This window comes from Triticum aestivum, chromosome 1B (assembly GCF_018294505.1).
Source record: "Triticum aestivum cultivar Chinese Spring chromosome 1B, IWGSC CS RefSeq v2.1, whole genome shotgun sequence".
Taxonomy (NCBI): domain Eukaryota; kingdom Viridiplantae; phylum Streptophyta; class Magnoliopsida; order Poales; family Poaceae; genus Triticum; species Triticum aestivum.
The window spans coordinates 574561543-574574666 of NC_057795.1; the positions used below are offsets into that span (position 1 = coordinate 574561543).

General features: G+C 44.5%; 1 pseudogene; it reads right to left on the reverse strand.

The window, feature by feature from the left end:
• Positions 1–239: 239 nt before the first annotated feature.
• Positions 240–13124, reverse strand: part of LOC123080014 (wall-associated receptor kinase 1-like) — a 44680-nt pseudogene continuing 31795 nt past the window's right edge.

Consider the following 13124-nt stretch of genomic DNA (forward strand, 5'->3'; position numbering starts at 1 on the left):
TACAATAGTTGTAAGGATGAGAGAAGAAGAACGACGTATGAACTGTGAGCAAGCTTAAAACAAATGACTCAACCACATTAGCTTTCATTCAAGGTTGCAAATGCAGCCTTCAAACATTTGGCCACCTTAGAAACATGGTTACAAATGCGGCATACGAACATCGTCCACCTTAGACACATGTCTACAAATTTTATCATTACAAAATGATACCTTTACCGCTCAAGTTTTAAGGATTTTTTCAGAAATAACTTAGTGACAAACATCTTGCACTTTCCGAGATCGACTTAGTATGTGTAGCCGCTGAGCTACCTCCATCATCGTTGGTCTTTGATCTACATCAAGGCTAAGGCATTCCACAGACATACCTGCTAGGCTATCAAGAAGCTCCAAATCTTCTGCTATTGCAATTTCCTTGTCAAACAATTTTGTCGCTTTCTTCTGTTTCTTACTGGCTTCAAGGAAACTCTTAACCGAGCTATCATTCTCAGAATGTATGGCCCTTCTCCTGTTAATAAGCTCCAAGATCGCAACTCCGAAACTATAGACATCATTTTTTTCGGTGAGTAGGCCTTCCTGTGGATATACCGGATCCATATAATTCATGTCGCCGATGACTGATGCAGTGTGTTCCTTGTCTCTCGCAAGCAACCTAGATATGCCAAAGTCTGAAATCTTGGGTACAAAGTTCTCATCCAAGAGTATATTTGCTGGTTTGACATCACCGTGTAGAATTTTAATATTTGCTTGTGAGTGCATATAAGCTAGACCATCCGCTGACTGTGCAGCAATACTTAAACGTGCATCCAAGTTGAGAGCAACCTTGTTATTGTTGCTGTGAAGAATGTCATGTAGGCTTCCTTGGGAGATAACTCATAGACCAGCATGGGGGATTCAACTTCAAGGCAACAACCAACGAGCCTAACAATGTTCTTGTGGATGACTTGAGATTGGATGATGACTTCATTTGCAAATTGTTCATTCTCTATCACACTACCATTGATCGGCTTCTTTATTGCAACTTGTTTGTTGTCAAGAAGGCCCATGTAAACTTCACCGAAGCAACCTTTCCCAATTAAGTTGCTATTCCTCAAAATTGGCTTGAGCTCCCCCTTTTTGAAAAGTTTAATGGTATTTGCCTGCTCTAATGTAGGACCGTCGTTTTTTTTTGTAGAATTCTTTGGTCTTCTTTTTCTCTTTGTGAAGAATAACAAGAAACAATAGAACCGCCATGAGAAGAATAACACCTATTGCACCTAGATGGACAAGAAACAAACTTAGGATATGTCACTAGATTCACAATTGTAGATCTAGTAGTAATGGTTTGTATAGCACGTGAATGGTTTCTTCTGTTCATGTACTCGGAATCTAAAGCAAATTACCACTAGAATCATCACCAGCAGAAAAATAATATAAATCAAGACGTTCAACAGGTTTGAACTACATGAAAATTAAGTGTGCAAAAGACAAGGAATCGCCCATAAAAAAGACAAGGGAATCATGTGGGTGGTAAGTTACATTCAAGTCATCCAAAGAAATTAAGCCCTAGATCAGACTGATTGACAAGAGGTCTGCTTCGGTACAACCCCCCCCCCCCCCTTAACGTATAAGGGCATTTTGGGCATACGGTGCTTAACGTATCCCGCGCCGTATGCGGCGTACCCATACAGGTAGAGCCGAGCGCACGGCTCGAGCCGATACGGCTGGCTCGCAACTACCCTCTCCCCGTCGTGCGAAAAAAACCCACGACCTGCGCTGATCACGCGGCCCATTCCAACGTCGCCCCGCCCCGCCGATCGCCGCCCTTACCCGCTGATAGCCGCCTTTCCCCGCCGATCTAGACGTGATCACGCTGCCAATTCCAACGTCTTCCCGTTCGGCCGATCGCCGCCTTCTTCCCGTCTTCACCCGGGATCTGGCCGGCGCGGACAGATCTTCGAGTCGCCCGCCGTACGTGATGTCGCGTCCGTGCAGGTCGTCGCGGTGACGTGGCCTACATGGATGCCGTCGCCGCCCGCAACTCCGTGATCAACCTCTCCGGCAACGTCCTCGCCGTCTGCAGCCACGCCAGGCGGGCCGAAGTGCACGTGCATGCCATGTAAGCCTTCTAGTTCGTCAAAAAAATTGAATCTGTAAATAATTATGTGCAATCACTTGTTAGATAAGAATTTCTCATCTGTATGATCGTAGTACATTTAATTTGATTTAAAATTGATAGATCAATTTTTATTATAATATTGCAGTGTAGGTTGAGAGATCATTTAATGGATAAAGAAACTGGATTTACGGATCTGTTTTTGGACACGAGTGAGTGGGATGGTAGCGATAGTGTTGATCGTACGAATGGTAATGATAGTAAAGATGATGATGATGGCAGCGACAATGAATCCTGGTCGTCGTACGATAATTTACCAGAGGAGGATTTTGAAAAGGAGGAGGGTGCTTGTAGTGAAAACGTAAGTGTCTTGTACATTCTTTTTGTCGCATGAAGAACCATATGGTACTTGCACGTGCATATGATTTTTTTATGTGCAGGAGGATATTGACGTTCACAACGAGGAAAATCATGGTGTTGAATCTTTCGGGGATAACATAAGCCAGGTTCGGTCCAAAATTTAAGATGTCATTGAATAATAAATAGTTGGTAATGACAACTTACACTTGCTTATGTGGAATATTGTAGGCTAACTTTGATGGTTGGAGTGGTGAAGATGGATATGAGCATGAGGATGGAGCTAATATGGACATTGAGGAAGCTGAAATCCAGCAACGTGCGCTGGAGACACAGTTGAAGGTTATGGGTATGACATTTGCATCACAATGGAAGGCTCACATGTTCTATAATAACTACGCCAAAGACCGTGGATTCAGTATCAGAAAAGATAAGGTGAAACGAGGAAAAGGACTTTCGACCACTGTTCGGTATAGGAGATACGTTTGCTCGAGGGCAGGAAAGCGTCGCAGTAAATTTTTAAACCCGGAGGGCCGTACCCGCAGGCTAAGACCAGAGACTCGTTGCGAGTGTGGCGCACATTTAGTCGTGCAGTTGGACAAAGGATGTGGAGTTTGGTTCGTGGCAGCTTTTATGGATGATCACAACCATTTGTTGGCTAGACCAGATGAGGTGGTATTTCTGCGGTCACATCGAGTGATGGAAGATCACCAGATAGCTGAGATCTTGGCGATGGAAGGAGCTGGGATCAGAAAGCATATCATCGTTGACAACTTCATTAGCAGGTATGGCTCGTATGATAAGTGTGGGTTTCTGAGACGAGACGTGTACAACCTATGTTGCCGAGAAAAAATAAAGTTGATTGCGAAGGGTGATGCTAACATGGCAATTGGGATTATGAGGAGCAGAAAGGAGAAGGATCCAGAGTTTTTCTTTGAGTACGTGCTCGATAAGGAGGGCCGTTTGAAGAGCATGTTTTGGTGCGATGCACAGTCGCGGCGGGACTATCAACTGTATGGAGATGTCACGGTGTTCGACAGCACATATAAGATGAACAGATACGGTATGCCGTTCATCCCCTTTGTTGGTGTAAACAATCACCGTTGCACCACAGTTTTTGGTTGTGCCATTGTGTCCGATGAGACCGAAGCGACGTACGTGTGGCTGCTCCAGACATTCCTGAAGGCCAATTGTCAGAAAAAGCCAAGGTCAATCATCACAGATGGAGACGCTGCAATGATACAAGCTATTCGGTTGGTTTTGGTTGATGTGTTGCACCGTCTCTTCTCATGGCACCTGGAAAAAAACATGCAGAAGCACCTTAATTACAAATCGCTAAGTGAGTTCAGGGCACTCTTGTACTACTCCACCTCTCCAGCCAACTTTGAGGCGAGATGGCACGCTTTCGTTCGTAAATGGAAGACTGATAAAACAGAAGAGTGGTTGAGTAGGATGTACAGGAAGAGGAGTCTGTGGGCAGCATCATATCTGTTAGATGGTTTTTTTCTGGGTATGCGCAGTAATCAGAGGAGTGAAAGTCTTAACTCTTGTCTTCACCTGCACTTGGACGGCGGTATGACTATTGTTGACCTAGTTGTGCATTATGAGAATTGCATAGTCCGACTACATGAGAACGAGGCGCATGATGACTGTGTTTCAAATCAGTCATTGCCACCATCAGTCACAAAATATAAGGATATTGAGAAGCATGCCGCCAAAGTATTCACTCATTCCAATTTTTATATTCTTCAACAAGATCTGAAGAAGATGGGAGAGCTTGAGATTTTTGAGACGCTAGTGGGAGTTGACTGCCACACCTTCATCGTGACATGGAGGAATAACCGGAAATTTCAGTTCAGCGTGAATTATCGAGCTGAAAACTCTGAGAATACGATAGACTGCAGTTGTGGACGAATGCTTCGGAAAGGATTGCCTTGCAAACACATTCTGTATGTGTTGGTTCATCTCAAAATATCTAAAATACCTAAATGTTGCATCCTTAAGAGGATGTCGAAAGTTGCGAGAGGTGGGCTGCCTGCACAGCGAAAGAGTGACTTGTTTGGCTGGGGTTGGACAGGGGCAGAGCAGCGTGCTCGCTATAGTCAACTCAGTATAACAGGAGCTGAAGCTTTTCATGTTGCTTCAAATGATCCATTCGTCTATGATGAGTTGATGCAGTGTCTGCAGAACATAATAGCGAAGAAAAAGGTCCCTAATGATGATGCCGTTGGTAGTACAAGAAATGTGCATGAGGAGCCACGTCAGCCGGAACAATATGTTGATGTCATAGGTGATCTCGTGAAAGTTTCCACGAAGGGCGCCCCTAAACAGAGCAGGACAGGGCGGGCAAAGAAAGATCCAAATGTTACAAAAAATGAAAGACCAATATCATTTTCTGAGAAAAAAACCGGTCCTCTTTGTGGCATTTGTAAGAGAGAGGGCCATAGACGGCAAACGTGCCCTGAGAATGAAAAGTAAGTTTTCCATAATTTTAATTATTTTCTGGTTCTCTCTTCACAATTGTCTGATGAGTTGTTTACAATTTGTTATGTAGGAACCGGGCATAAAGAGAACCGGGCATAAAGATGAAGTATTCATAATCAATTGAAGGCACTGGCAATTTCAATTTATTTGTTTAAGAATAAGAGACATGGCACTTTGAGTTTATTCTTTAAACCACCTTGTTCGATGAAAGTCATTACCACTTTCAGTTTATTTGTTTAAGAATAATAGACATGGCACTTTGAGTTAATATTTATGCCACCTTGTTCAATGTTATGAGACATGCGATTTATATGAGGACATGCGATTTATATTTTTATGTGTGAAACATATTATATTTGTATGAATGTGTTCTGCTGTCATGGCTTAGTCAACTTATGAACATTTTTAAAATTTAATGTATGTGACAATTTTTTTAAAAAAAACCCAGCAGTGGCCGGCTGCGCGCATGAACAGTAAACTACAACGCCTTCTGGCCGCCGAGCGGGGAGGCCATGGCGCACAGCAGGGCATTCATTAATGTTCTGTAGCGAGCTTGTGAGAAGGCGAAGACGCGGGTATGTTAACCGGTCGGTGCGTCTCTCCGCGGGCGAGGTGGGACTAAACCTACTCGGCACAACGCGCACGAAGAGGATCGGCCCACGCGCCCGACGCACGTCGTTTATGGGCCGACAGATCGCCATATTCTCCCTCGGGATCATTGCATGTGCCCGCTGGCTGGGACGGGACGAGACGTGCGCGCCTGTCGGTCGGCCGGGTGCTGGGCCAGTAGACCCGCGCGTGGCGCACGACCAATGGCGCCAGCCCGCACTAGCTGGAGTGCGCGGGCCCGCAACTGCCTCGGCGGGCGGCCACCGCACGGCCTGGAATATTCGTCGGATCCAGCGCCGCTGCTGCCACCAGAATCGACGTGGGATATTGTGCAGGTTTTATCCACACCGCACCAACTCAGGACGGCGGGCATATTTTTTAATAAAAAATGACCGCCGCGAGTAGGAACAACAACAACACTACATTTAGGGGCAAATTTCTACAGCAAATTTCTACAGCAAAGTGTGGCGGCTAAAACAAGCGCCACACCTTAGGCACAAATTTCTACAGCAAAAGCCTCTTCCAGCTGTGGCAAGCCTAACCTTAGTAAAAAACCAAACGTGTACCTAGAAAGATGTGGCACGGCACACCTTTGGCGTGGCTAGCTAAGTCATGAACCAAACATGTCCGTAATATCGCAGAGGCAAACTGATACATTTTAGGATAGAAAAATATTATTTGCCCACACGCATTTAAATGTGTAGTGTCTCACGAAAGCAATAAATAAAACGTGGAAAATTGTCAAAATCTATCCCAGTGCCATGTCGCATTACAATCGATCAAAGTATCCAACAACGGTAGGGAAACCTTCTACGAGACTAAAACCCTACCAATGCTAATACCTACTCCTTCTCCATGATTTTAACAATTTTCATCTTCACTTTCTCTAATTTGTTGACCTCAGAAAAAATGATTTCCGCGACAATACGTGGCCTTGACTCATTAATCTCTTGCTGGTCAAATTCATGTGTCCAGCGATCTCCGTTCCAGTATTTTATGCATCACATCACAAAAACTCCACAAGACACTCTGCAATAAACATGTGTGATCATCTTAGGATATAGCATGCACTTTCTTGTACTCATTTAACTTACCCATCATGTTGTGCCGGTATTTTATACTCATTAATTGGCCATGATGAGACATCTGGAAATTTTTTTGATTCAAGAATAGAGTTGGCCTCCATAATATCCTTAGATATTTCAGCTCTCTGAAACAAATTAACAAACCAGAATTTAATGTATGACTCAATAATTTTCTGAATGCGAGTGTGAAAATTTTAGCGTACCAGGGTGCCAATCATATTGCGAATTCTTTGGCTAATTGCGCCTTTAGAATTTGAGTCAAGAACTTGAAACTCCTCCTTGACGGTGTGCATCACTATGGTTATCCAATGATTATCATTAACGTGCATAGGAAAATATGCCTATATAGTAATCAAATGATGTTAGCGCAATTAAATAGTAATGAATAACAAAAACAAATAAATATGAAAGAAATACCTTGTCCCGTCTGAAATACTCATCCATTACTCTTGCGACGACTTTTGCTTTCTTTGTAACTTGTTCTGATTCTAAATCATTAATTGACTTGGTCTTTCCCCTAGCCCTACCCAACATAAATTTTGGGAACCACGTTGTTGATATGAAACGGTCAGAGAAATCACGGTGTTGTAGGTGTTTAGAATATGCATTGATTATCTGCATACATAAACAAAAAATTTCTATCAACTTGCGAAGTTCAAATGAGAGTATTGTTAAAACCAAACTCATACTTACAGCGCCATTCAACTATTTAAACTTCAGGACATCGTGAAGCATAGCTGGCGTGCATATGTCCCCATCTGGTGGCGGCATATCGACCACGGTTCGGTGTGCATGCTTCTTTGTCGATGCGAGAGTCTCAACAAAAACTCTGGCTGCCTCTATGTGATCCGGAGTCATATTAAGAGTACTTGCCAGAATTGAATATGGTGACGATGCAAACAGATCTAAAACAATGCAGCTACACCTGTTAAAAATAATAAAAAATTTACGTAACGCATGAATGAATTATAAAGTAGTACTTGACTTACTTTTTTAACACGTTTCTTGTGGGTAATGAGAAGGTCGTACGGGGATTGACAATATTTCGACGGTTTTCGTTTGCGTTTACCTTCATTGTCCTGACTGCCTTCACCATTACCTATATTGCTCTTTGTCGGGAAACTCTCAGACATGTCTTCAGACTTTGTTGGTGACAAACCATCCATAGACTCATCAGAAATATCAGCATTCTGCGGGGTTCTGGACATAGACGGAAACTCTTTTGTACGTACAGTTGATGACGAACATGGGGACTTTTCATTATCGTGTATAATGAAAGGATCAGTAGCGTCACCTTTACCCGGTGTCGTCGTCGGAGCACCCGTGTCATCAACGGGCACGTCTGTATCATTGAAACACGTGAAAGATGTTACTAGCTCCACGTCGGTAGGTGAATCAATATCTGGCCAATATTTTGATGACTTGTACTGGCCATTCTCCATCCCAACTCCTTGACGTACATTAACAAATTCATCATTGCTGTCCCTCTTATTGGGTTTGTACAGCACACCTTCTGTGTTCAACTTTTCCATTACCATCTACAAACACAAATGAAACCCGATCAGCATTTGAACAACTAAAACATGTTTAATATAACTTCTACATTACCTGTGCACATCTTTCGGGTATATTGAGAACCTCCTTGTGAAGCAGCTTTATGTATGTCATCACACGGTCCATACTGTTAGTCGTGTTCGATGAAACCCCTGACGTGCTTGGCTTTCTACTCCTGCCACCACCTTTCCGTTTAGGTTTCTTCGTTTCTTCATCTGGGACAGTCCCTTCACGTGCTACCTTAGCATGTCTGTACTCTTGGCTAACACAATTTTCAAGCTGTACAACAAAAAAATAAATAAATAAAATAACAACTATAGTTAATTACTATTTGCAACCAATAAGGACTATACTTATTGACTTACATTGCCGGTGCCACGCCCGTGCATGTTGTCATAGTCGTCTCTCTTTTTCCCTTCCGTTTCTGGCCAGTTAACCATTAGTGGGTATTCACGAGACAAAGGATCAAATGTATCCACACCAATTGGCTCAACTTTTTCCCAGTATATATACTGCATGATAGTAAACACAACTAGTCGGACACATAGATCACATAAAATATATATGTACATACAACTATTACAAATTTCTTGTACCTGAAGAAGAGCCAAGTTCCCGATAGGCCACTTGAATTTTTCAAGATCTTCGACCGATTTTTTAATAGCATCCATGCACACCCTCAACGTAAAATCGTTCCAATTGTATGACTTGATAGCGTTCACGTCCTCCACCATTTTGTAATAACGATAAGGAACAAACTTGGTGGATTGTGGTGCTAAGACTGTACCTATGAGAACCAGTACGGTCCTTCTCACAAAATCATCATCATATGACTGAGTATCAACAATATTTTTTATCAACTCATCGATGAGGATTAGGCCTGTTCTTTTGTCTAGAAACCGATTCGGAACCATTTTTTTGGCATCTAGTTGTACTGTTGCTATCATGCTACTGACATCATCACCCTCGTTACGTAGCCCGAATATGTCGTAAACATCTTCATTAAGCACACTGATGCCGTCTGTATTTGGTCGAATAATAAATCGCTTTCTAGTACTATCATACGTTGTAATCATAAATTCCAATAAAAAATTTCCTCATTTTCACGGAAGGAATTCTCAACATACAGTTCAAACTTGTGCCACGTAGCATCATGCGCTGTCTGGGTGTGAATTTTTCCACCAATTCACACCACTTCTCAACCGAGTAGTACACATCTCCCAATTCTTGCATTCTAAATAAGATGCCAGTTATCTAACTAGTTACGAGATTCAAAAAAGATTACATATGGTTTAATACCATACCTTCCGTCGTCTAGACGAGCACCGGCAGCCCCCGTTGCCAAACCCCGCCCGGTGTGGGTTAGTCGTGGCAGCCGCACGCCCTTTGCCCACACGAGCGCGCTGGCCGACGACCCGTCCTAGGGTTTAGGGTGCCGGCGAATTTGCCGAGACGGCACGGCCGGGCCTGAGATCCAAGTCGCGCGCGCAGATGAAGGATTGTATGGCCGCCGTCAGGCCGGCAGGGAAGGGAGTTTGGACGGCCACGGCGGTGCAACCGTCGGATCGGGGACGGGTGAGGATGTGCGTGGAGGCGGCGGGGCTAGGCGGTCTTGGGGCGAGGTAATGGCGGCTTGGTTTCCATGCCATGCACGCACGTACGGCGTCATCGACGTGGTCACGCCATAGTTGGCCACTTGGCCCGTCCCGTCAAACTACCGCCGGCTGGCCCGTGATGCATTTATTAAAAACATGCATTGTAGTTTAATACCACATCGCTAAGCCGGCGCGCCGTTGACTCCTTTATATAGTTTTCTTTCGGTCAATGCACAAACATCTTAGTTCGTGGGACTCTATTTGGAGGATATGCATGATCGATGTGAGTCTTCACCTGCTCAGAGCTTGTGAAGGTTCACATGGATCATGAATATTCTTCAAAAAGAGAGCCATTATCTTCGATGTTTTTTTAACCTTAGAAATTATTAATGCATTTTTTAATGCAACCATTTTAACGTCAGCCGGTGGACCTCAAACTTTTTGGACACACATCTATCCACAAGTCCATCATGCGTGCAAGGTGGGCATAAAAACCGACCAACCGAATGTCGAACCGATACCGAAACCGAAAAAACCGAATTTTCGTTTTTTGCTGCTACTACAGAAAATTTCGGTTTTTACTTTTAATAACCGAACTCGAAACGGTAGGTTCGGTATGAAACCGATAACCGAAAGAAAAACCGAAGACTCGAGCGATCCCAGTACTCCAGGCAAGTACAAGGCTCCCTCACATCAAGCGTCAGGCTGGCCACACATCTCGCGAAGCCAGCAGCCACTCGCGGCCACGCGCTCGTGTCCAGCTAGCCCATGTGCGAGCTACTTTTTTTGTGCGCAGGCCCACGTGCAAGCTAAACCAGTTTTCTGTGTCATGGCCTCATGGGCCTGGGCTGTCCGTATAAATTGAATGGCCCAATCGTGCTAGTGGAGTCTGTAGCAGCAGTGAACTATCTTATTTGTTTAGTCCCACATCGACCAGCTTTTCTCAAGCGGCTAAGGTCCTTGGCTATATAAAAAGTCTCAGGGCCTCAAAGTAGCGCTGTAACTTGTCAGCAGCAAGGCAACTGTTCGGCATAAAACCGAAAACCGAACCGAATTTTCGGTTAGCTGTTTTGTGTTGCTAATTTCGGGTTCTACTTTTGCTAACCGAATTTCTAAAAAAACCGAATGGTATAAACCGAATTTTAGGTTTCTACCGAATGCCCATGCATGCGTATGGTGTTCGAAATCGTTCAACTCTTGCGTGGGGCCCTAAGATGGGCATGCCCACTGTTTCCCAAAATTGGGTCACGTTTCGTGCATGCCACCTTGTACCAGCAATACAACCGGCACTGATCAATTCACTTGCAAATGAAGTTTTTTTTAACATCCTTGAAATGAACTCAAATTTGTGTGGCTTTTTTTCAATAATTTTTTCGGTGAAAACACCACATACCACACCCCCGGACGTGACGCAACATGTTTCTCGTAACGTTGAGATGCATGTTTCCGTTTATTTTTTGAAGTTGCATGACTAACATCAAATTAAACATACGTTTTAAAAAAAAGTGCACAAAGGGACAAAATGGAAAAAAATTGCTAGGTAATATAGTGATTTGACTATACATAGCTACCCGGGCAGGTATGTAACGTCAAATCTCTTTAGTATTAGCTATTTTAAATCTAACAAAGAGCACGAACGCGGCTATATAAGCCGGTCGTGGCGTCCCTCAGCGCGCGAGAAGGCAAAAAAAATAATGATTAAAAAAAACCCAGCCCAACCGGTTGCAGGCCGCAACTGCGCGTAATCGGTCCGGCCCGATCAAGCCGGGCGGCGAAAGGGCCGGCCTTTCGGCCCAGCTACAGCCTGCAGCACAGTCAACCGGGGCAGTGGCGGGACGGGGCGGGAATCATAAGAGTTCGAAAGGCCGGTGGGAGGCAGGTATATAAGGCGGTTGCGGCGTCATTCGGCGGGCGAGGTGGGACTAAACTTTAGTCCTCACCCCCGCCGACCCTGCCCCCGCACCGCGTGCAGAGTCAATGGGCCGGCCCACACGCGGCGCCGCGCACTGTCATTCTGCCGGCCAATGCAGCAGCCATTCTAATTTAGTCCCACCTCGGTAGCCGGATGGTGTCCACACCAGTTTATATAGCCGCCTCCGGTAGTCATTGCATGGTCATATCTTATATTGTGATATGACTTTACCTAACTGCCCGGGCAGTTCACTGTCAGACAGTGTACTGCCGGGCAGTTATGTAGAGCCATATCACAGTATTAAATATGTTTATTTTATCATTTTGTTTATTTTTTTAATTTCAAACGGAAAACAAATTTTTGTAAATATGGTTCCGAACTATGATTTTTTTACTCCGTCAAACGTCACGACACTTTTTCTTCCACACGTTGCCATCACCATAAACAGCACCAACGTAGGCCCCCACGCCAATTGCACCAAAATCTTTTTCTTCTCCGTCAAACGCAACGACACTTTTTCCACACGTTGCCATCACCATCCACAGCACCCACGCCAATTCGCGTATTTTTCCGGCGCTCGGCGCATTTTTTAGGGTTTTCCAGGTCGAAAATCGCAAAAAACACTGCCCGGACGTGACACAACGTTCGTTTTGTGTCCGTTATCGTTCCAACCTTGCGTGGGAGCTTACGTTGGCCGTTCCCACATGTATGCACACTTTGGTGCAATTGCATGTATGCCATCACGTAGCCCCAGTGCAACCACCTACCTCTCGATCTGCCGGGGAGGGGGTCCCCAACTACGGTTTTTTTCTTCTCCATCAAACGCCATGACACTTTTTCCACACGTTGCCATCACCATCCACAGCACCCACGCCAATTCGCGTATTTTTCCGGCGCTCGGCGCATTTTCTAGGGTTTTCCAGGTCAAAAATCGCAAAAACACTGCCCGGACGTGACGCAACGTTCGTTTTGTGTCCGTTCTCGTTCCAACCTTGCGTGGGGGCCTACGTTGGCCGTGCCCATATGTACTCCACCAGAATCGACGTGGGAAATTGTGCAGGTTTTATCCACATCGCACCAACTCAGGACGGCGGGCATATTTTTTAATTAAAAAATGACCGCTGCGAGTAGGAACAACAACAGTACATGTAATATCGCAGAGGCAAACTGATACATTTTAGGATAGAAAAAATATTACTTGCACACACGCATTTAAATGTGTAGTGTCTCACGAAAGCAATAAATAAAACGTGAAAAGTTGTCGAAATCTATCCCAGTGCCATGTCGCATTACAATCGATCAAAGTATCCAACAACGGTAGGGAAACCTTCTACGGGACTAAAACCCTACCGATGCTAATACCTACTCCTTCTCCATGATGCAATTTTTAATGCAACCATTTTAACGTTAGCCGGTGGACCCCAAACTTAGTATTG